The 20,597-nt window shown below is 46.2% G+C and overlaps 9 non-coding genes across 9 annotated transcripts; all 9 read left to right on the forward strand.

The window, feature by feature from the left end:
- The first annotated feature begins 363 nt into the window (after nucleotides 1-363).
- LOC130329918 (U2 spliceosomal RNA) lies at nucleotides 364-554 on the forward strand. Its single transcript, XR_008873378.1, has one exon. It is a non-coding gene; the product is annotated as a U2 spliceosomal RNA (small nuclear RNA).
- A 2,087-nt stretch (nucleotides 555-2,641) lies between these two features.
- LOC130329923 (U2 spliceosomal RNA) lies at nucleotides 2,642-2,832 on the forward strand. The gene has a single exon (XR_008873383.1). It is a non-coding gene; the product is annotated as a U2 spliceosomal RNA (small nuclear RNA).
- A 2,100-nt stretch (nucleotides 2,833-4,932) lies between these two features.
- LOC130329924 (U2 spliceosomal RNA) lies at nucleotides 4,933-5,123 on the forward strand. The gene has a single exon (XR_008873384.1). It is a non-coding gene; the product is annotated as a U2 spliceosomal RNA (small nuclear RNA).
- A 2,099-nt stretch (nucleotides 5,124-7,222) lies between these two features.
- On the forward strand, nucleotides 7,223-7,413 carry LOC130329921 (U2 spliceosomal RNA). The gene has a single exon (XR_008873381.1). It is a non-coding gene; the product is annotated as a U2 spliceosomal RNA (small nuclear RNA).
- Nucleotides 7,414-9,512: 2,099 nt separating this feature from the next.
- On the forward strand, nucleotides 9,513-9,703 carry LOC130329926 (U2 spliceosomal RNA). The gene has a single exon (XR_008873385.1). It is a non-coding gene; the product is annotated as a U2 spliceosomal RNA (small nuclear RNA).
- A 2,094-nt stretch (nucleotides 9,704-11,797) lies between these two features.
- LOC130329927 (U2 spliceosomal RNA) lies at nucleotides 11,798-11,988 on the forward strand. Its single transcript, XR_008873386.1, has one exon. It is a non-coding gene; the product is annotated as a U2 spliceosomal RNA (small nuclear RNA).
- Nucleotides 11,989-14,074: 2,086 nt separating this feature from the next.
- Nucleotides 14,075-14,265, forward strand: LOC130329919 (U2 spliceosomal RNA). The gene has a single exon (XR_008873379.1). It is a non-coding gene; the product is annotated as a U2 spliceosomal RNA (small nuclear RNA).
- A 2,086-nt stretch (nucleotides 14,266-16,351) lies between these two features.
- On the forward strand, nucleotides 16,352-16,542 carry LOC130329920 (U2 spliceosomal RNA). The gene has a single exon (XR_008873380.1). It is a non-coding gene; the product is annotated as a U2 spliceosomal RNA (small nuclear RNA).
- A 2,086-nt stretch (nucleotides 16,543-18,628) lies between these two features.
- Nucleotides 18,629-18,822, forward strand: LOC130329922 (U2 spliceosomal RNA). Its single transcript, XR_008873382.1, has one exon. It is a non-coding gene; the product is annotated as a U2 spliceosomal RNA (small nuclear RNA).
- Nucleotides 18,823-20,597: the final 1,775 nt, after the last annotated feature.

Here is a 20,597-nt window from a genome sequence, read left to right on the forward strand (position 1 = left end):
GGTTTGATACCGTTTGGGGACAGCCAAGGAGGCATCTGCAGGCAACAAAGGTAGGTGTGTGCTTGTGTGTGTGTTTCCTATGCAGATCCTAAGCCCAGTGTCACATGCAAGTAGGAGGAGTAAGAAGGGTTCCTGGCAAATCCGGGTTATGGATTGCATTTAAAAAGGCCCCGTGGGAGTGCAATGGGCCCCTGTCTTGCTGCTTAGCAATAATGGTATGGGTTTAGGTTCTGCTGTGTGTACTGGTGGTTGACTGCCCCCCAGCCCAGAGTGTGCATGGAAAATTGTCTGGCAGCCTCCCTGACAGCAAGCAGTGATAGTGCCCATGAAGGGGACCTTGTTGGGCCCGCCCCTTTCACGGTTATCGCTTCTCGGCCTTTTGGCTAAGATCAAGTGTAGTATCTGTTCTTATCAGTTTAATATCTGATACGTCCCCTATCTGGGGACCATATATTAAATGGATTTTTGAGAACGGGGGCCGATTTCGAAGCTTGCTTCCGTCGCCCTATGCATTGACCCGATATGGCAGTATCTTCGGGTACAGTGCACCACCCCCTTACAGGGTTAAAAAGAAAGATTCCTACTTTCATTGCTACCTGCTTGCTGGCTAGCCAGCTAGCCAGCCCTGTGGGCCTTGCTGCTGCTGCAGCCAAAAAACAAAAGGTGGTGCTGCTGCTGCTTCTGCTGCTTCTGCTTCTGCTTGTGTCTGGCCCCTGTTGGAGCGTCCAGGCACAGGACTTCTGCTGCTGCTGACTAAATGGCCTCCTTAATTGGATCATTTGAGTAGCCAGCACACCTGTGCAGGTAGGGCATGACATGATAGGCAGCTGCCTTGATAGCGGGTGGGTGCTGAATGTTCCTAATTGACAAAATAAGATTAATGCTTATGAAGAAATATAAAATCTCATCCCTTCCCCAATATCGCGCCACACCCCTACCCCTTAATTCCCTGGTTGAACGTGATGGACATATGTCTTTTTTCGACCGTACTAACTATGTAACTATGTAACATAACATGGGGGGGGGGGGGGTCTCCTGGCTGTTCACACAGGTGTGTCATTGCTGTACATTGACCATGCATTGCTTCTGTGGTATTGCAAAGGCAAAGACAAATGCTTCCAGCCATCCATTGCACTAATGGATTGGTCATCAGCTGGCTGTCTATGTCCCGCATCAATATAGACCAAAGTACAGAGGGTTAGGCTATGCTATTGTGCACCTACCTGATGCATCAGAAGGTGCGAGGCCCTTGCTAAATTCTGTGCACAGACTTTGAGATCTATGCTTTAGACTGTATCTAAACCTGCTCCAACATGGACTGACATTCTGGCCTACTTTCAGCCGATGCGACTTGTCTGTCGCTGAACAGTCGCTTTTTATGTATTCAGCACCTATGTATAATGTTGTAAAAATGCTCTAGAAGCTAAAGTCGCAGAAATGTCACACATATTTGGCCTGCAACTTTCTGTGCGACAAATTCAGACAGGAAAAATCAGTATAAATCCTTAGAAAATTATCCCCCAGTGTCTCCATCTGCTGGCGGTATTGAATAAGCATTGCTGCACTGATGGGGTATGCATTAGACGAAAAAAAAGAAGAAAAAGAAGAAGAATACGCCCAGAAAAGAGGCGAAAAGGAGAAAAACGTAAAAAAACGTGAAAAAAAAGTAAGAGGAAGAGAAGGGAAAAAAAGGTGGAAATGGGTTTAAAAGTGATTTCGGCGGAGAAATATATATATATATATATATATATATATATATATATATATATGCGCACACACACACATAGATATAAACGTATTCTCCGTTGAGATATTGCAGCCGCTGCTGTGTCCAGGCCCAGGAGCCTTAGCACTGTGCTGTGATGTCACTCAATACCACTGACATCACTAGGTGTAAACAACATCTCTCCTTTGCTGTGTATGTGACTATGGAGCTGTTTGGTGATGTCGTCTATTACGGCCTTCATAGAAGCAACAGGAGATTGTTGCATCCATCTTGAACCCTCAGAACTACAGTGCTATGATGTCACTCACTTCCACAGGCCTTGCAGAGTGTAAACAACAACAACCCAGCTTTGTTGTGTATGTAACCAAAGGGATTTGTGATGTCACCTAGAACCTTCACAGCAGCGACAGCTTTATGAGGAGCATCAGCACTGCTCTGCCTGAGCAGAACCATCACCGCCATAGGTTGTCAAATAACCCGGATTTAACCCACACAGGTAAGTCCAATGGGGTGCAGGCATGTCCTCTATGCTTACAGCTTCCCGTGGGTGTTGGTTTGATACCGTTTGGGGACAGCCAAGGAGGCATCTGCAGGCAACAAAGGTAGGTGTGTGCTTGTGTGTGTGTTTCCTATGCAGATCCTAAGCCCAGTGTCACATGCAAGTAGGAGGAGTAAGAAGGGTTCCTGGCAAATCCGGGTTATGGATTGCATTTAAAAAGGCCCCGTGGGAGTGCAATGGGCCCCTGTCTTGCTGCTTAGCAATAATGGTATGGGTTTAGGTTCTGCTGTGTGTACTGGTGGTTGACTGCCCCCCAGCCCAGAGTGTGCATGGAAAATTGTCTGGCAGCCTCCCTGACAGCAAGCAGTGATAGTGCCCATGAAGGGGACCTTGTTGGGCCCGCCCCTTTCACGGTTATCGCTTCTCGGCCTTTTGGCTAAGATCAAGTGTAGTATCTGTTCTTATCAGTTTAATATCTGATACGTCCCCTATCTGGGGACCATATATTAAATGGATTTTTGAGAACGGGGGCCGATTTCGAAGCTTGCTTCCGTCGCCCTATGCATTGACCCGATATGGCAGTATCTTCGGGTACAGTGCACCACCCCCTTACAGGGTTAAAAAGAAAGATTCCTACTTTCATTGCTACCTGCTTGCTGGCTAGCCAGCTAGCCAGCCCTGTGGGCCTTGCTGCTGCTGCAGCCAAAAAACAAAAGGTGGTGCTGCTGCTGCTTCTGCTGCTTCTGCTTCTGCTTGTGTCTGGCCCCTGTTGGAGCGTCCAGGCACAGGACTTCTGCTGCTGCTGACTAAATGGCCTCCTTAATTGGATCATTTGAGTAGCCAGCACACCTGTGCAGGTAGGGCATGACATGATAGGCAGCTGCCTTGATAGCGGGTGGGTGCTGAATGTTCCTAATTGACAAAATAAGATTAATGCTTATGAAGAAATATAAAATCTCATCCCTTCCCCAATATCGCGCCACACCCCTACCCCTTAATTCCCTGGTTGAACGTGATGGACATATGTCTTTTTTCGACCGTACTAACTATGTAACTATGTAACATAACATGGGGGGGGGGGGGGGGGTCTCCTGGCTGTTCACACAGGTGTGTCATTGCTGTACATTGACCATGCATTGCTTCTGTGGTATTGCAAAGGCAAAGACAAATGCTTCCAGCCATCCATTGCACTAATGGATTGGTCATCAGCTGGCTGTCTATGTCCCGCATCAATATAGACCAAAGTACAGAGGGTTAGGCTATGCTATTGTGCACCTACCTGATGCATCAGAAGGTGCGAGGCCCTTGCTAAATTCTGTGCACAGACTTTGAGATCTATGCTTTAGACTGTATCTAAACCTGCTCCAACATGGACTGACATTCTGGCCTACTTTCAGCCGATGCGACTTGTCTGTCGCTGAACAGTCGCTTTTTATGTATTCAGCACCTATGTATAATGTTGTAAAAATGCTCTAGAAGCTAAAGTCGCAGAAATGTCACACATATTTGGCCTGCAACTTTCTGTGCGACAAATTCAGACAGGAAAAATCAGTATAAATCCTTAGAAAATTATCCCCCAGTGTCTCCATCTGCTGGCGGTATTGAATAAGCATTGCTGCACTGATGGGGTATGCATTAGACGAAAAAAAAGAAGAAAAAGAAGAATAATACGCCCAGAAAAGAGGCGAAAAGGAGAAAAACGTAAAAAAACGTGAAAAAAAAGTAAGAGGAAGAGAAGGGAAAAAAAGGTGGAAATGGGTTTAAAAGTGATTTCGGCGGAGAAATATATATATATATATATATATATATATATATATATATATATATATATATATACGCACACACACACATAGATATAAACGTATTCTCCGTTGAGATATTGCAGCCGCTGCTGTGTCCAGGCCCAGGAGCCTTAGCACTGTGCTGTGATGTCACTCAATACCACTGACATCACTAGGTGTAAACAACATCTCTCCTTTGCTGTGTATGTGACTATGGAGCTGTTTGGTGATGTCGTCTATTACGGCCTTCATAGAAGCAACAGGAGATTGTTGCATCCATCTAGAACCCTCAGAACTACAGTGCTATGATGTCACTCACTTCCACAGGCCTTGCAGAGTGTAAACAACAACAACCCAGCTTTGTTGTGTATGTAACCAAAGGGATTTGTGATGTCACCTAGAACCTTCACAGCAGCGACAGCTTTATGAGGAGCATCAGCACTGCTCTGCCTGAGCAGAACCATCACCGCCATAGGTTGTCAAATAACCCGGATTTAACCCACACAGGTAAGTCCAATGGGGTGCAGGCATGTCCTCTATGCTTACAGCTTCCCGTGGGTGTTGGTTTGATACCGTTTGGGGACAGCCAAGGAGGCATCTGCAGGCAACAAAGGTAGGTGTGTGCTTGTGTGTGTGTTTCCTATGCAGATCCTAAGCCCAGTGTCACATGCAAGTAGGAGGAGTAAGAAGGGTTCCTGGCAAATCCGGGTTATGGATTGCATTTAAAAAGGCCCCGTGGGAGTGCAATGGGCCCCTGTCTTGCTGCTTAGCAATAATGGTATGGGTTTAGGTTCTGCTGTGTGTACTGGTGGTTGACTGCCCCCCAGCCCAGAGTGTGCATGGAAAATTGTCTGGCAGCCTCCCTGACAGCAAGCAGTGATAGTGCCCATGAAGGGGACCTTGTTGGGCCCGCCCCTTTCACGGTTATCGCTTCTCGGCCTTTTGGCTAAGATCAAGTGTAGTATCTGTTCTTATCAGTTTAATATCTGATACGTCCCCTATCTGGGGACCATATATTAAATGGATTTTTGAGAACGGGGGCCGATTTCGAAGCTTGCTTCCGTCGCCCTATGCATTGACCCGATATGGCAGTATCTTCGGGTACAGTGCACCACCCCCTTACAGGGTTAAAAAGAAAGATTCCTACTTTCATTGCTACCTGCTTGCTGGCTAGCCAGCTAGCCAGCCCTGTGGGCCTTGCTGCTGCTGCAGCCAAAAAACAAAAGGTGGTGCTGCTGCTGCTTCTGCTGCTTCTGCTTCTGCTTGTGTCTGGCCCCTGTTGGAGCGTCCAGGCACAGGACTTCTGCTGCTGCTGACTAAATGGCCTCCTTAATTGGATCATTTGAGTAGCCAGCACACCTGTGCAGGTAGGGCATGACATGATAGGCAGCTGCCTTGATAGCGGGTGGGTGCTGAATGTTCCTAATTGACAAAATAAGATTAATGCTTATGAAGAAATATAAAATCTCATCCCTTCCCCAATATCGCGCCACACCCCTACCCCTTAATTCCCTGGTTGAACGTGATGGACATATGTCTTTTTTCGACCGTACTAACTATGTAACTATGTAACATAACATGGGGGGGGGGGGGGGGGGGGTCTCCTGGCTGTTCACACAGGTGTGTCATTGCTGTACATTGACCATGCATTGCTTCTGTGGTATTGCAAAGGCAAAGACAAATGCTTCCAGCCATCCATTGCACTAATGGATTGGTCATCAGCTGGCTGTCTATGTCCCGCATCAATATAGACCAAAGTACAGAGGGTTAGGCTATGCTATTGTGCACCTACCTGATGCATCAGAAGGTGCGAGGCCCTTGCTAAATTCTGTGCACAGACTTTGAGATCTATGCTTTAGACTGTATCTAAACCTGCTCCAACATGGACTGACATTCTGGCCTACTTTCAGCCGATGCGACTTGTCTGTCGCTGAACAGTCGCTTTTTATGTATTCAGCACCTATGTATAATGTTGTAAAAATGCTCTAGAAGCTAAAGTCGCAGAAATGTCACACATATTTGGCCTGCAACTTTCTGTGCGACAAATTCAGACAGGAAAAATCAGTATAAATCCTTAGAAAATTATCCCCCAGTGTCTCCATCTGCTGGCGGTATTGAATAAGCATTGCTGCACTGATGGGGTATGCATTAGACGAAAAAAAAGAAGAAAAAGAAGAATAATACGCCCAGAAAAGAGGCGAAAAGGAGAAAAACGTAAAAAAACGTGAAAAAAAAGTAAGAGGAAGAGAAGGGAAAAAAAGGTGGAAATGGGTTTAAAAGTGATTTCGGCGGAGAAATATATATATATATATATATATATATATATATATATATATATATATATGCGCACACACACACATAGATATAAACGTATTCTCCGTTGAGATATTGCAGCCGCTGCTGTGTCCAGGCCCAGGAGCCTTAGCACTGTGCTGTGATGTCACTCAATACCACTGACATCACTAGGTGTAAACAACATCTCTCCTTTGCTGTGTATGTGACTATGGAGCTGTTTGGTGATGTCGTCTATTACGGCCTTCATAGAAGCAACAGGAGATTGTTGCATCCATCTTGAACCCTCAGAACTACAGTGCTATGATGTCACTCACTTCCACAGGCCTTGCAGAGTGTAAACAACAACAACCCAGCTTTGTTGTGTATGTAACCAAAGGGATTTGTGATGTCACCTAGAACCTTCACAGCAGCGACAGCTTTATGAGGAGCATCAGCACTGCTCTGCCTGAGCAGAACCATCACCGCCATAGGTTGTCAAATAACCCGGATTTAACCCACACAGGTAAGTCCAATGGGGTGCAGGCATGTCCTCTATGCTTACAGCTTCCCGTGGGTGTTGGTTTGATACCGTTTGGGGACAGCCAAGGAGGCATCTGCAGGCAACAAAGGTAGGTGTGTGCTTGTGTGTGTGTTTCCTATGCAGATCCTAAGCCCAGTGTCACATGCAAGTAGGAGGAGTAAGAAGGGTTCCTGGCAAATCCGGGTTATGGATTGCATTTAAAAAGGCCCCGTGGGAGTGCAATGGGCCCCTGTCTTGCTGCTTAGCAATAATGGTATGGGTTTAGGTTCTGCTGTGTGTACTGGTGGTTGACTGCCCCCCAGCCCAGAGTGTGCATGGAAAATTGTCTGGCAGCCTCCCTGACAGCAAGCAGTGATAGTGCCCATGAAGGGGACCTTGTTGGGCCCGCCCCTTTCACGGTTATCGCTTCTCGGCCTTTTGGCTAAGATCAAGTGTAGTATCTGTTCTTATCAGTTTAATATCTGATACGTCGCCTATCTGGGGACCATATATTAAATGGATTTTTGAGAACGGGGGCCGATTTCGAAGCTTGCTTCCGTCGCCCTATGCATTGACCCGATATGGCAGTATCTTCGGGTACAGTGCACCACCCCCTTACAGGGTTAAAAAGAAAGATTCCTACTTTCATTGCTACCTGCTTGCTGGCTAGCCAGCTAGCCAGCCCTGTGGGCCTTGCTGCTGCTGCAGCCAAAAAACAAAAGGTGGTGCTGCTGCTGCTTCTGCTGCTTCTGCTTCTGCTTGTGTCTGGCCCCTGTTGGAGCGTCCAGGCACAGGACTTCTGCTGCTGCTGACTAAATGGCCTCCTTAATTGGATCATTTGAGTAGCCAGCACACCTGTGCAGGTAGGGCATGACATGATAGGCAGCTGCCTTGATAGCGGGTGGGTGCTGAATGTTCCTAATTGACAAAATAAGATTAATGCTTATGAAGAAATATAAAATCTCATCCCTTCCCCAATATCGCGCCACACCCCTACCCCTTAATTCCCTGGTTGAACGTGATGGACATATGTCTTTTTTCGACCGTACTAACTATGTAACTATGTAACATAACATGGGGGGGGGGGGGGGGGGGGGGTCTCCTGGCTGTTCACACAGGTGTGTCATTGCTGTACATTGACCATGCATTGCTTCTGTGGTATTGCAAAGGCAAAGACAAATGCTTCCAGCCATCCATTGCACTAATGGATTGGTCATCAGCTGGCTGTCTATGTCCCGCATCAATATAGACCAAAGTACAGAGGGTTAGGCTATGCTATTGTGCACCTACCTGATGCATCAGAAGGTGCGAGGCCCTTGCTAAATTCTGTGCACAGACTTTGAGATCTATGCTTTAGACTGTATCTAAACCTGCTCCAACATGGACTGACATTCTGGCCTACTTTCAGCCGATGCGACTTGTCTGTCGCTGAACAGTCGCTTTTTATGTATTCAGCACCTATGTATAATGTTGTAAAAATGCTCTAGAAGCTAAAGTCGCAGAAATGTCACACATATTTGGCCTGCAACTTTCTGTGCGACAAATTCAGACAGGAAAAATCAGTATAAATCCTTAGAAAATTATCCCCCAGTGTCTCCATCTGCTGGCGGTATTGAATAAGCATTGCTGCACTGATGGGGTATGCATTAGACGAAAAAAAAGAAGAAAAAGAAGAAGAATACGCCCAGAAAAGAGGCGAAAAGGAGAAAAACGTAAAAAAACGTGAAAAAAAAGTAAGAGGAAGAGAAGGGAAAAAAAGGTGGAAATGGGTTTAAAAGTGATTTCGGCGGAGAAATATATATATATATATATATATATATATATATATATATATATATATGCGCACACACACACATAGATATAAACGTATTCTCCGTTGAGATATTGCAGCCGCTGCTGTGTCCAGGCCCAGGAGCCTTAGCACTGTGCTGTGATGTCACTCAATACCACTGACATCACTAGGTGTAAACAACATCTCTCCTTTGCTGTGTATGTGACTATGGAGCTGTTTGGTGATGTCGTCTATTACGGCCTTCATAGAAGCAACAGGAGATTGTTGCATCCATCTTGAACCCTCAGAACTACAGTGCTATGATGTCACTCACTTCCACAGGCCTTGCAGAGTGTAAACAACAACAACCCAGCTTTGTTGTGTATGTAACCAAAGGGATTTGTGATGTCACCTAGAACCTTCACAGCAGCGACAGCTTTATGAGGAGCATCAGCACTGCTCTGCCTGAGCAGAACCATCACCGCCATAGGTTGTCAAATAACCCGGATTTAACCCACACAGGTAAGTCCAATGGGGTGCAGGCATGTCCTCTATGTTTACAGCTTCCCGTGGGTGTTGGTTTGATACCGTTTGGGGACAGCCAAGGAGGCATCTGCAGGCAACAAAGGTAGGTGTGTGCTTGTGTGTGTGTTTCCTATGCAGATCCTAAGCCCAGTGTCACATGCAAGTAGGAGGAGTAAGAAGGGTTCCTGGCAAATCCGGGTTATGGATTGCATTTAAAAAGGCCCCGTGGGAGTGCAATGGGCCCCTGTCTTGCTGCTTAGCAATAATGGTATGGGTTTAGGTTCTGCTGTGTGTACTGGTGGTTGACTGCCCCCCAGCCCAGAGTGTGCATGGAAAATTGTCTGGCAGCCTCCCTGACAGCAAGCAGTGATAGTGCCCATGAAGGGGACCTTGTTGGGCCCGCCCCTTTCACGGTTATCGCTTCTCGGCCTTTTGGCTAAGATCAAGTGTAGTATCTGTTCTTATCAGTTTAATATCTGATACGTCCCCTATCTGGGGACCATATATTAAATGGATTTTTGAGAACGGGGGCCGATTTCGAAGCTTGCTTCCGTCGCCCTATGCATTGACCCGATATGGCAGTATCTTCGGGTACAGTGCACCACCCCCTTACAGGGTTAAAAAGAAAGATTCCTACTTTCATTGCTACCTGCTTGCTGGCTAGCCAGCTAGCCAGCCCTGTGGGCCTTGCTGCTGCTGCAGCCAAAAAACAAAAGGTGGTGCTGCTGCTGCTTCTGCTGCTTCTGCTTCTGCTTGTGTCTGGCCCCTGTTGGAGCGTCCAGGCACAGGACTTCTGCTGCTGCTGACTAAATGGCCTCCTTAATTGGATCATTTGAGTAGCCAGCACACCTGTGCAGGTAGGGCATGACATGATAGGCAGCTGCCTTGATAGCGGGTGGGTGCTGAATGTTCCTAATTGACAAAATAAGATTAATGCTTATGAAGAAATATAAAATCTCATCCCTTCCCCAATATCGCGCCACACCCCTACCCCTTAATTCCCTGGTTGAACGTGATGGACATATGTCTTTTTTCGACCGTACTAACTATGTAACTATGTAACATAACATGGGGGGGGGGGGGGGTCTCCTGGCTGTTCACACAGGTGTGTCATTGCTGTACATTGACCATGCATTGCTTCTGTGGTATTGCAAAGGCAAAGACAAATGCTTCCAGCCATCCATTGCACTAATGGATTGGTCATCAGCTGGCTGTCTATGTCCCGCATCAATATAGACCAAAGTACAGAGGGTTAGGCTATGCTATTGTGCACCTACCTGATGCATCAGAAGGTGCGAGGCCCTTGCTAAATTCTGTGCACAGACTTTGAGATCTATGCTTTAGACTGTATCTAAACCTGCTCCAACATGGACTGACATTCTGGCCTACTTTCAGCCGATGCGACTTGTCTGTCGCTGAACAGTCGCTTTTTATGTATTCAGCACCTATGTATAATGTTGTAAAAATGCTCTAGAAGCTAAAGTCGCAGAAATGTCACACATATTTGGCCTGCAACTTTCTGTGCGACAAATTCAGACAGGAAAAATCAGTATAAATCCTTAGAAAATTATCCCCCAGTGTCTCCATCTGCTGGCGGTATTGAATAAGCATTGCTGCACTGATGGGGTATGCATTAGACGAAAAAAAAGAAGAAAAAGAAGAATAATACGCCCAGAAAAGAGGCGAAAAGGAGAAAAACGTAAAAAAACGTGAAAAAAAAGTAAGAGGAAGAGAAGGGAAAAAAAGGTGGAAATGGGTTTAAAAGTGATTTCGGCGGAGAAATATATATATATATATATATATATATATATATATATATATATATATATGCGCACACACACACATAGATATAAACGTATTCTCCGTTGAGATATTGCAGCCGCTGCTGTGTCCAGGCCCAGGAGCCTTAGCACTGTGCTGTGATGTCACTCAATACCACTGACATCACTAGGTGTAAACAACATCTCTCCTTTGCTGTGTATGTGACTATGGAGCTGTTTGGTGATGTCGTCTATTACGGCCTTCATAGAAGCAACAGGAGATTGTTGCATCCATCTTGAACCCTCAGAACTACAGTGCTATGATGTCACTCACTTCCACAGGCCTTGCAGAGTGTAAACAACAACAACCCAGCTTTGTTGTGTATGTAACCAAAGGGATTTGTGATGTCACCTAGAACCTTCACAGCAGCGACAGCTTTATGAGGAGCATCAGCACTGCTCTGCCTGAGCAGAACCATCACCGCCATAGGTTGTCAAATAACCCGGATTTAACCCACACAGGTAAGTCCAATGGGGTGCAGGCATGTCCTCTATGCTTACAGCTTCCCGTGGGTGTTGGTTTGATACCGTTTGGGGACAGCCAAGGAGGCATCTGCAGGCAACAAAGGTAGGTGTGTGCTTGTGTGTGTGTTTCCTATGCAGATCCTAAGCCCAGTGTCACATGCAAGTAGGAGGAGTAAGAAGGGTTCCTGGCAAATCCGGGTTATGGATTGCATTTAAAAAGGCCCCGTGGGAGTGCAATGGGCCCCTGTCTTGCTGCTTAGCAATAATGGTATGGGTTTAGGTTCTGCTGTGTGTACTGGTGGTTGACTGCCCCCCAGCCCAGAGTGTGCATGGAAAATTGTCTGGCAGCCTCCCTGACAGCAAGCAGTGATAGTGCCCATGAAGGGGACCTTGTTGGGCCCGCCCCTTTCACGGTTATCGCTTCTCGGCCTTTTGGCTAAGATCAAGTGTAGTATCTGTTCTTATCAGTTTAATATCTGATACGTCCCCTATCTGGGGACCATATATTAAATGGATTTTTGAGAACGGGGGCCGATTTCGAAGCTTGCTTCCGTCGCCCTATGCATTGACCCGATATGGCAGTATCTTCGGGTACAGTGCACCACCCCCTTACAGGGTTAAAAAGAAAGATTCCTACTTTCATTGCTACCTGCTTGCTGGCTAGCCAGCTAGCCAGCCCTGTGGGCCTTGCTGCTGCTGCAGCCAAAAAACAAAAGGTGGTGCTGCTGCTGCTTCTGCTGCTTCTGCTTCTGCTTGTGTCTGGCCCCTGTTGGAGCGTCCAGGCACAGGACTTCTGCTGCTGCTGACTAAATGGCCTCCTTAATTGGATCATTTGAGTAGCCAGCACACCTGTGCAGGTAGGGCATGACATGATAGGCAGCTGCCTTGATAGCGGGTGGGTGCTGAATGTTCCTAATTGACAAAATAAGATTAATGCTTATGAAGAAATATAAAATCTCATCCCTTCCCCAATATCGCGCCACACCCCTACCCCTTAATTCCCTGGTTGAACGTGATGGACATATGTCTTTTTTCGACCGTACTAACTATGTAACTATGTAACATAACATGGGGGGGGGGGGGTCTCCTGGCTGTTCACACAGGTGTGTCATTGCTGTACATTGACCATGCATTGCTTCTGTGGTATTGCAAAGGCAAAGACAAATGCTTCCAGCCATCCATTGCACTAATGGATTGGTCATCAGCTGGCTGTCTATGTCCCGCATCAATATAGACCAAAGTACAGAGGGTTAGGCTATGCTATTGTGCACCTACCTGATGCATCAGAAGGTGCGAGGCCCTTGCTAAATTCTGTGCACAGACTTTGAGATCTATGCTTTAGACTGTATCTAAACCTGCTCCAACATGGACTGACATTCTGGCCTACTTTCAGCCGATGCGACTTGTCTGTCGCTGAACAGTCGCTTTTTATGTATTCAGCACCTATGTATAATGTTGTAAAAATGCTCTAGAAGCTAAAGTCGCAGAAATGTCACACATATTTGGCCTGCAACTTTCTGTGCGACAAATTCAGACAGGAAAAATCAGTATAAATCCTTAGAAAATTATCCCCCAGTGTCTCCATCTGCTGGCGGTATTGAATAAGCATTGCTGCACTGATGGGGTATGCATTAGACGAAAAAAAAGAAGAAAAAGAAGAATAATACGCCCAGAAAAGAGGCGAAAAGGAGAAAAACGTAAAAAAACGTGAAAAAAAAGTAAGAGGAAGAGAAGGGAAAAAAAGGTGGAAATGGGTTTAAAAGTGATTTCGGCGGAGAAATATATATATATATATATATATATATATATATATATATATATGCGCACACACACACATAGATATAAACGTATTCTCCGTTGAGATATTGCAGCCGCTGCTGTGTCCAGGCCCAGGAGCCTTAGCACTGTGCTGTGATGTCACTCAATACCACTGACATCACTAGGTGTAAACAACATCTCTCCTTTGCTGTGTATGTGACTATGGAGCTGTTTGGTGATGTCGTCTATTACGGCCTTCATAGAAGCAACAGGAGATTGTTGCATCCATCTTGAACCCTCAGAACTACAGTGCTATGATGTCACTCACTTCCACAGGCCTTGCAGAGTGTAAACAACAACAACCCAGCTTTGTTGTGTATGTAACCAAAGGGATTTGTGATGTCACCTAGAACCTTCACAGCAGCGACAGCTTTATGAGGAGCATCAGCACTGCTCTGCCTGAGCAGAACCATCACCGCCATAGGTTGTCAAATAACCCGGATTTAACCCACACAGGTAAGTCCAATGGGGTGCAGGCATGTCCTCTATGCTTACAGCTTCCCGTGGGTGTTGGTTTGATACCGTTTGGGGACAGCCAAGGAGGCATCTGCAGGCAACAAAGGTAGGTGTGTGCTTGTGTGTGTGTTTCCTATGCAGATCCTAAGCCCAGTGTCACATGCAAGTAGGAGGAGTAAGAAGGGTTCCTGGCAAATCCGGGTTATGGATTGCATTTAAAAAGGCCCCGTGGGAGTGCAATGGGCCCCTGTCTTGCTGCTTAGCAATAATGGTATGGGTTTAGGTTCTGCTGTGTGTACTGGTGGTTGACTGCCCCCCAGCCCAGAGTGTGCATGGAAAATTGTCTGGCAGCCTCCCTGACAGCAAGCAGTGATAGTGCCCATGAAGGGGACCTTGTTGGGCCCGCCCCTTTCACGGTTATCGCTTCTCGGCCTTTTGGCTAAGATCAAGTGTAGTATCTGTTCTTATCAGTTTAATATCTGATACGTCCCCTATCTGGGGACCATATATTAAATGGATTTTTGAGAACGGGGGCCGATTTCGAAGCTTGCTTCCGTCGCCCTATGCATTGACCCGATATGGCAGTATCTTCGGGTACAGTGCACCACCCCCTTACAGGGTTAAAAAGAAAGATTCCTACTTTCATTGCTACCTGCTTGCTGGCTAGCCAGCTAGCCAGCCCTGTGGGCCTTGCTGCTGCTGCAGCCAAAAAACAAAAGGTGGTGCTGCTGCTGCTTCTGCTGCTTCTGCTTCTGCTTGTGTCTGGCCCCTGTTGGAGCGTCCAGGCACAGGACTTCTGCTGCTGCTGACTAAATGGCCTCCTTAATTGGATCATTTGAGTAGCCAGCACACCTGTGCAGGTAGGGCATGACATGATAGGCAGCTGCCTTGATAGCGGGTGGGTGCTGAATGTTCCTAATTGACAAAATAAGATTAATGCTTATGAAGAAATATAAAATCTCATCCCTTCCCCAATATCGCGCCACACCCCTACCCCTTAATTCCCTGGTTGAACGTGATGGACATATGTCTTTTTTCGACCGTACTAACTATGTAACTATGTAACATAACATGGGGGGGGGGGGGGGTCTCCTGGCTGTTCACACAGGTGTGTCATTGCTGTACATTGACCATGCATTGCTTCTGTGGTATTGCAAAGGCAAAGACAAATGCTTCCAGCCATCCATTGCACTAATGGATTGGTCATCAGCTGGCTGTCTATGTCCCGCATCAATATAGACCAAAGTACAGAGGGTTAGGCTATGCTATTGTGCACCTACCTGATGCATCAGAAGGTGCGAGGCCCTTGCTAAATTCTGTGCACAGACTTTGAGATCTATGCTTTAGACTGTATCTAAACCTGCTCCAACATGGACTGACATTCTGGCCTACTTTCAGCCGATGCGACTTGTCTGTCGCTGAACAGTCGCTTTTTATGTATTCAGCACCTATGTATAATGTTGTAAAAATGCTCTAGAAGCTAAAGTCGCAGAAATGTCACACATATTTGGCCTGCAACTTTCTGTGCGACAAATTCAGACAGGAAAAATCAGTATAAATCCTTAGAAAATTATCCCCCAGTGTCTCCATCTGCTGGCGGTATTGAATAAGCATTGCTGCACTGATGGGGTATGCATTAGACGAAAAAAAAGAAGAAAAAGAAGAATAATACGCCCAGAAAAGAGGCGAAAAGGAGAAAAACGTAAAAAAACGTGAAAAAAAAGTAAGAGGAAGAGAAGGGAAAAAAAGGTGGAAATGGGTTTAAAAGTGATTTCGGCGGAGAAATATATATATATATATATATATATATATATATATATATATGCGCACACACACACATAGATATAAACGTATTCTCCGTTGAGATATTGCAGCCGCTGCTGTGTCCAGGCCCAGGAGCCTTAGCACTGTGCTGTGATGTCACTCAATACCACTGACATCACTAGGTGTAAACAACATCTCTCCTTTGCTGTGTATGTGACTATGGAGCTGTTTGGTGATGTCGTCTATTACGGCCTTCATAGAAGCAACAGGAGATTGTTGCATCCATCTTGAACCCTCAGAACTACAGTGCTATGATGTCACTCACTTCCACAGGCCTTGCAGAGTGTAAACAACAACAACCCAGCTTTGTTGTGTATGTAACCAAAGGGATTTGTGATGTCACCTAGAACCTTCACAGCAGCGACAGCTTTATGAGGAGCATCAGCACTGCTCTGCCTGAGCAGAACCATCACCGCCATAGGTTGTCAAATAACCCGGATTTAACCCACACAGGTAAGTCCAATGGGGTGCAGGCATGTCCTCTATGCTTACAGCTTCCCGTGGGTGTTGGTTTGATACCGTTTGGGGACAGCCAAGGAGGCATCTGCAGGCAACAAAGGTAGGTGTGTGCTTGTGTGTGTGTTTCCTATGCAGATCCTAAGCCCAGTGTCACATGCAAGTAGGAGGAGTAAGAAGGGTTCCTGGCAAATCCGGGTTATGGATTGCATTTAAAAAGGCCCCGTGGGAGTGCAATGGGCCCCTGTCTTGCTGCTTAGCAATAATGGTATGGGTTTAGGTTCTGCTGTGTGTACTGGTGGTTGACTGCCCCCCAGCCCAGAGTGTGCATGGAAAATTGTCTGGCAGCCTCCCTGACAGCAAGCAGTGATAGTGCCCATGAAGGGGACCTTGTTGGGCCCGCCCCTTTCACGGTTATCGCTTCTCGGCCTTTTGGCTAAGATCAAGTGTAGTATCTGTTCTTATCAGTTTAATATCTGATACGTCCCCTATCTGGGGACCATATATTAAATGGATTTTTGAGAACGGGGGCCGATTTCGAAGCTTGCTTCCGTCGCCCTATGCATTGACCCGATATGGCAGTATCTTCGGGTACAGTGCACCACCCCCTTACAGGGTTAAAAAGAAAGATTCCTACTTTCATTGCTACCTGCTTGCTGGCTAGCCAGCTAGCCAGCCCTGTGGGCCTTGCTGCTGCTGCAGCCAAAAAACAAAAGGTGGTGCTGCTGCTGCTTCTGCTGCTTCTGCTTCTGCTTGTGTCTGGCCCCTGTTGGAGCGTCCAGGCACAGGACTTCTGCTGCTGCTGACTAAATGGCCTCCTTAATTGGATCATTTGAGTAGCCAGCACACCTGTGCAGGTAGGGCATGACATGATAGGCAGCTGCCTTGATAGCGGGTGGGTGCTGAATGTTCCTAATTGACAAAATAAGATTAATGCTTATGAAGAAATATAAAATCTCATCCCTTCCCCAATATCGCGCCACACCCCTACCCCTTAATTCCCTGGTTGAACGTGATGGACATATGTCTTTTTTCGACCGTACTAACTATGTAACTATGTAACATAACATGGGGGGGGGGGGGTCTCCTGGCTGTTCACACAGGTGTGTCATTGCTGTACATTGACCATGCATTGCTTCTGTGGTATTGCAAAGGCAAAGACAAATGCTTCCAGCCATCCATTGCACTAATGGATTGGTCATCAGCTGGCTGTCTATGTCCCGCATCAATATAGACCAAAGTACAGAGGGTTAGGCTATGCTATTGTGCACCTACCTGATGCATCAGAAGGTGCGAGGCCCTTGCTAAATTCTGTGCACAGACTTTGAGATCTATGCTTTAGACTGTATCTAAACCTGCTCCAACATGGACTGACATTCTGGCCTACTTTCAGCCGATGCGACTTGTCTGTCGCTGAACAGTCGCTTTTTATGTATTCAGCACCTATGTATAATGTTGTAAAAATGCTCTAGAAGCTAAAGTCGCAGAAATGTCACACATATTTGGCCTGCAACTTTCTGTGCGACAAATTCAGACAGGAAAAATCAGTATAAATCCTTAGAAAATTATCCCCCAGTGTCTCCATCTGCTGGCGGTATTGAATAAGCATTGCTGCACTGATGGGGTATGCATTAGACGAAAAAAAAGAAGAAAAAGAAGAATAATACGCCCAGAAAAGAGGCGAAAAGGAGAAAAACGTAAAAAAACGTGAAAAAAAAGTAAGAGGAAGAGAAGGGAAAAAAAGGTGGAAATGGGTTTAAAAGTGATTTCGGCGGAGAAATATATATATATATATATATATATATATATATATATATATATGCGCACACACACACATAGATATAAACGTATTCTCCGTTGAGATATTGCAGCCGCTGCTGTGTCCAGGCCCAGGAGCCTTAGCACTGTGCTGTGATGTCACTCAATACCACTGACATCACTAGGTGTAAACAACATCTCTCCTTTGCTGTGTATGTGACTATGGAGCTGTTTGGTGATGTCGTCTATTACGGCCTTCATAGAAGCAACAGGAGATTGTTGCATCCATCTTGAACCCTCAGAACTACAGTGCTATGATGTCACTCACTTCCACAGGCCTTGCAGAGTGTAAACAACAACAACCCAGCTTTGTTGTGTATGTAACCAAAGGGATTTGTGATGTCACCTAGAACCTTCACAGCAGCGACAGCTTTATGAGGAGCATCAGCACTGCTCTGCCTGAGCAGAACCATCACCGCCATAGGTTGTCAAATAACCCGGATTTAACCCACACAGGTAAGTCCAATGGGGTGCAGGCATGTCCTCTATGCTTACAGCTTCCCGTGGGTGTTGGTTTGATACCGTTTGGGGACAGCCAAGGAGGCATCTGCAGGCAACAAAGGTAGGTGTGTGCTTGTGTGTGTGTTTCCTATGCAGATCCTAAGCCCAGTGTCACATGCAAGTAGGAGGAGTAAGAAGGGTTCCTGGCAAATCCGGGTTATGGATTGCATTTAAAAAGGCCCCGTGGGAGTGCAATGGGCCCCTGTCTTGCTGCTTAGCAATAATGGTATGGGTTTAGGTTCTGCTGTGTGTACTGGTGGTTGACTGCCCCCCAGCCCAGAGTGTGCATGGAAAATTGTCTGGCAGCCTCCCTGACAGCAAGCAGTGATAGTGCCCATGAAGGGGACCTTGTTGGGCCCGCCCCTTTCACGGTTATCGCTTCTCGGCCTTTTGGCTAAGATCAAGTGTAGTATCTGTTCTTATCAGTTTAATATCTGATACGTCCCCTATCTGGGGACCATATATTAAATGGATTTTTGAGAACGGGGGCCGATTTCGAAGCTTGCTTCCGTCGCCCTATGCATTATTGACCCGATATGGCAGTATCTTCGGGTACAGTGCACCACCCCCTTACAGGGTTAAAAAGAAAGATTCCTACTTTCATTGCTACCTGCTTGCTGGCTAGCCAGCTAGCCAGCCCTGTGGGCCTTGCTGCTGCTGCAGCCAAAAAACAAAAGGTGGTGCTGCTGCTGCTTCTGCTGCTTCTGCTTCTGCTTGTGTCTGGCCCCTGTTGGAGCGTCCAGGCACAGGACTTCTGCTGCTGCTGACTAAATGGCCTCCTTAATTGGATCATTTGAGTAGCCAGCACACCTGTGCAGGTAGGGCATGACATGATAGGCAGCTGCCTTGATAGCGGGTGGGTGCTGAATGTTCCTAATTGACAAAATAAGATTAATGCTTATGAAGAAATATAAAATCTCATCCCTTCCCCAATATCGCGCCACACCCCTACCCCTTAATTCCCTGGTTGAACGTGATGGACATATGTCTTTTTTCGACCGTACTAACTATGTAACTATGTAACATAACATGGGGGGGGGGGGGGGGGTCTCCTGGCTGTTCACACAGGTGTGTCATTGCTGTACATTGACCATGCATTGCTTCTGTGGTATTGCAAAGGCAAAGACAAATGCTTCCAGCCATCCATTGCACTAATGGATTGGTCATCAGCTGGCTGTCTATGTCCCGCATCAATATAGACCAAAGTACAGAGGGTTAGGCTATGCTATTGTGCACCTACCTGATGCATCAGAAGGTGCGAGGCCCTTGCTAAATTCTGTGCACAGACTTTGAGATCTATGCTTTAGACTGTATTTAAACCTGCTCCAACATGGACTGACATTCTGGCCTACTTTCAGCCGATGCGACTTGTCTGTCGCTGAACAGTCGCTTTTTATGTATTCAGCACCTATGTATAATGTTGTAAAAATGCTCTAGAAGCTAAAGTCGCAGAAATGTCACACATATTTGGCCTGCAACTTTCTGTGCGACAAATTCAGACAGGAAAAATCAGTATAAATCCTTAGAAAATTATCCCCCAGTGTCTCCATCTGCTGGCGGTATTGAATAAGCATTGCTGCACTGATGGGGTATGCATTAGACGAAAAAAAAGAAGAAAAAGAAGAATAATACGCCCAGAAAAGAGGCGAAAAGGAGAAAAACGTAAAAAAACGTGAAAAAAAAGTAAGAGGAAGAGAAGGGAAAAAAAGGTGGAAATGGGTTTAAAAGTGATTTCGGCGGAGAAATATATATATATATATATATATATATATATATATATATATATATATATGCGCACACACACACATAGATATAAACGTATTCTCCGTTGAGATATTGCAGCCGCTGCTGTGTCCAGGCCCAGGAGCCTTAGCACTGTGCTGTGATGTCACTCAATACCACTGACATCACTAGGTGTAAACAACATCTCTCCTTTGCTGTGTATGTGACTATGGAGCTGTTTGGTGATGTCGTCTATTACGGCCTTCATAGAAGCAACAGGAGATTGTTGCATCCATCTTGAACCCTCAGAACTACAGTGCTATGATGTCACTCACTTCCACAGGCCTTGCAGAGTGTAAACAACAACAACCCAGCTTTGTTGTGTATGTAACCAAAGGGATTTGTGATGTCACCTAGAACCTTCACAGCAGCGACAGCTTTATGAGGAGCATCAGCACTGCTCTGCCTGAGCAGAACCATCACCGCCATAGGTTGTCAAATAACCCGGATTTAACCCACACAGGTAAGTCCAATGGGGTGCAGGCATGTCCTCTATGCTTACAGCTTCCCGTGGGTGTTGGTTTGATACCGTTTGGGGACAGCCAAGGAGGCATCTGCAGG

The sequence above is a fragment of the Hyla sarda genome, unplaced genomic scaffold (genome assembly GCF_029499605.1).
Source record: "Hyla sarda isolate aHylSar1 unplaced genomic scaffold, aHylSar1.hap1 scaffold_3265, whole genome shotgun sequence".
NCBI lineage: Eukaryota > Metazoa > Chordata > Amphibia > Anura > Hylidae > Hyla > Hyla sarda.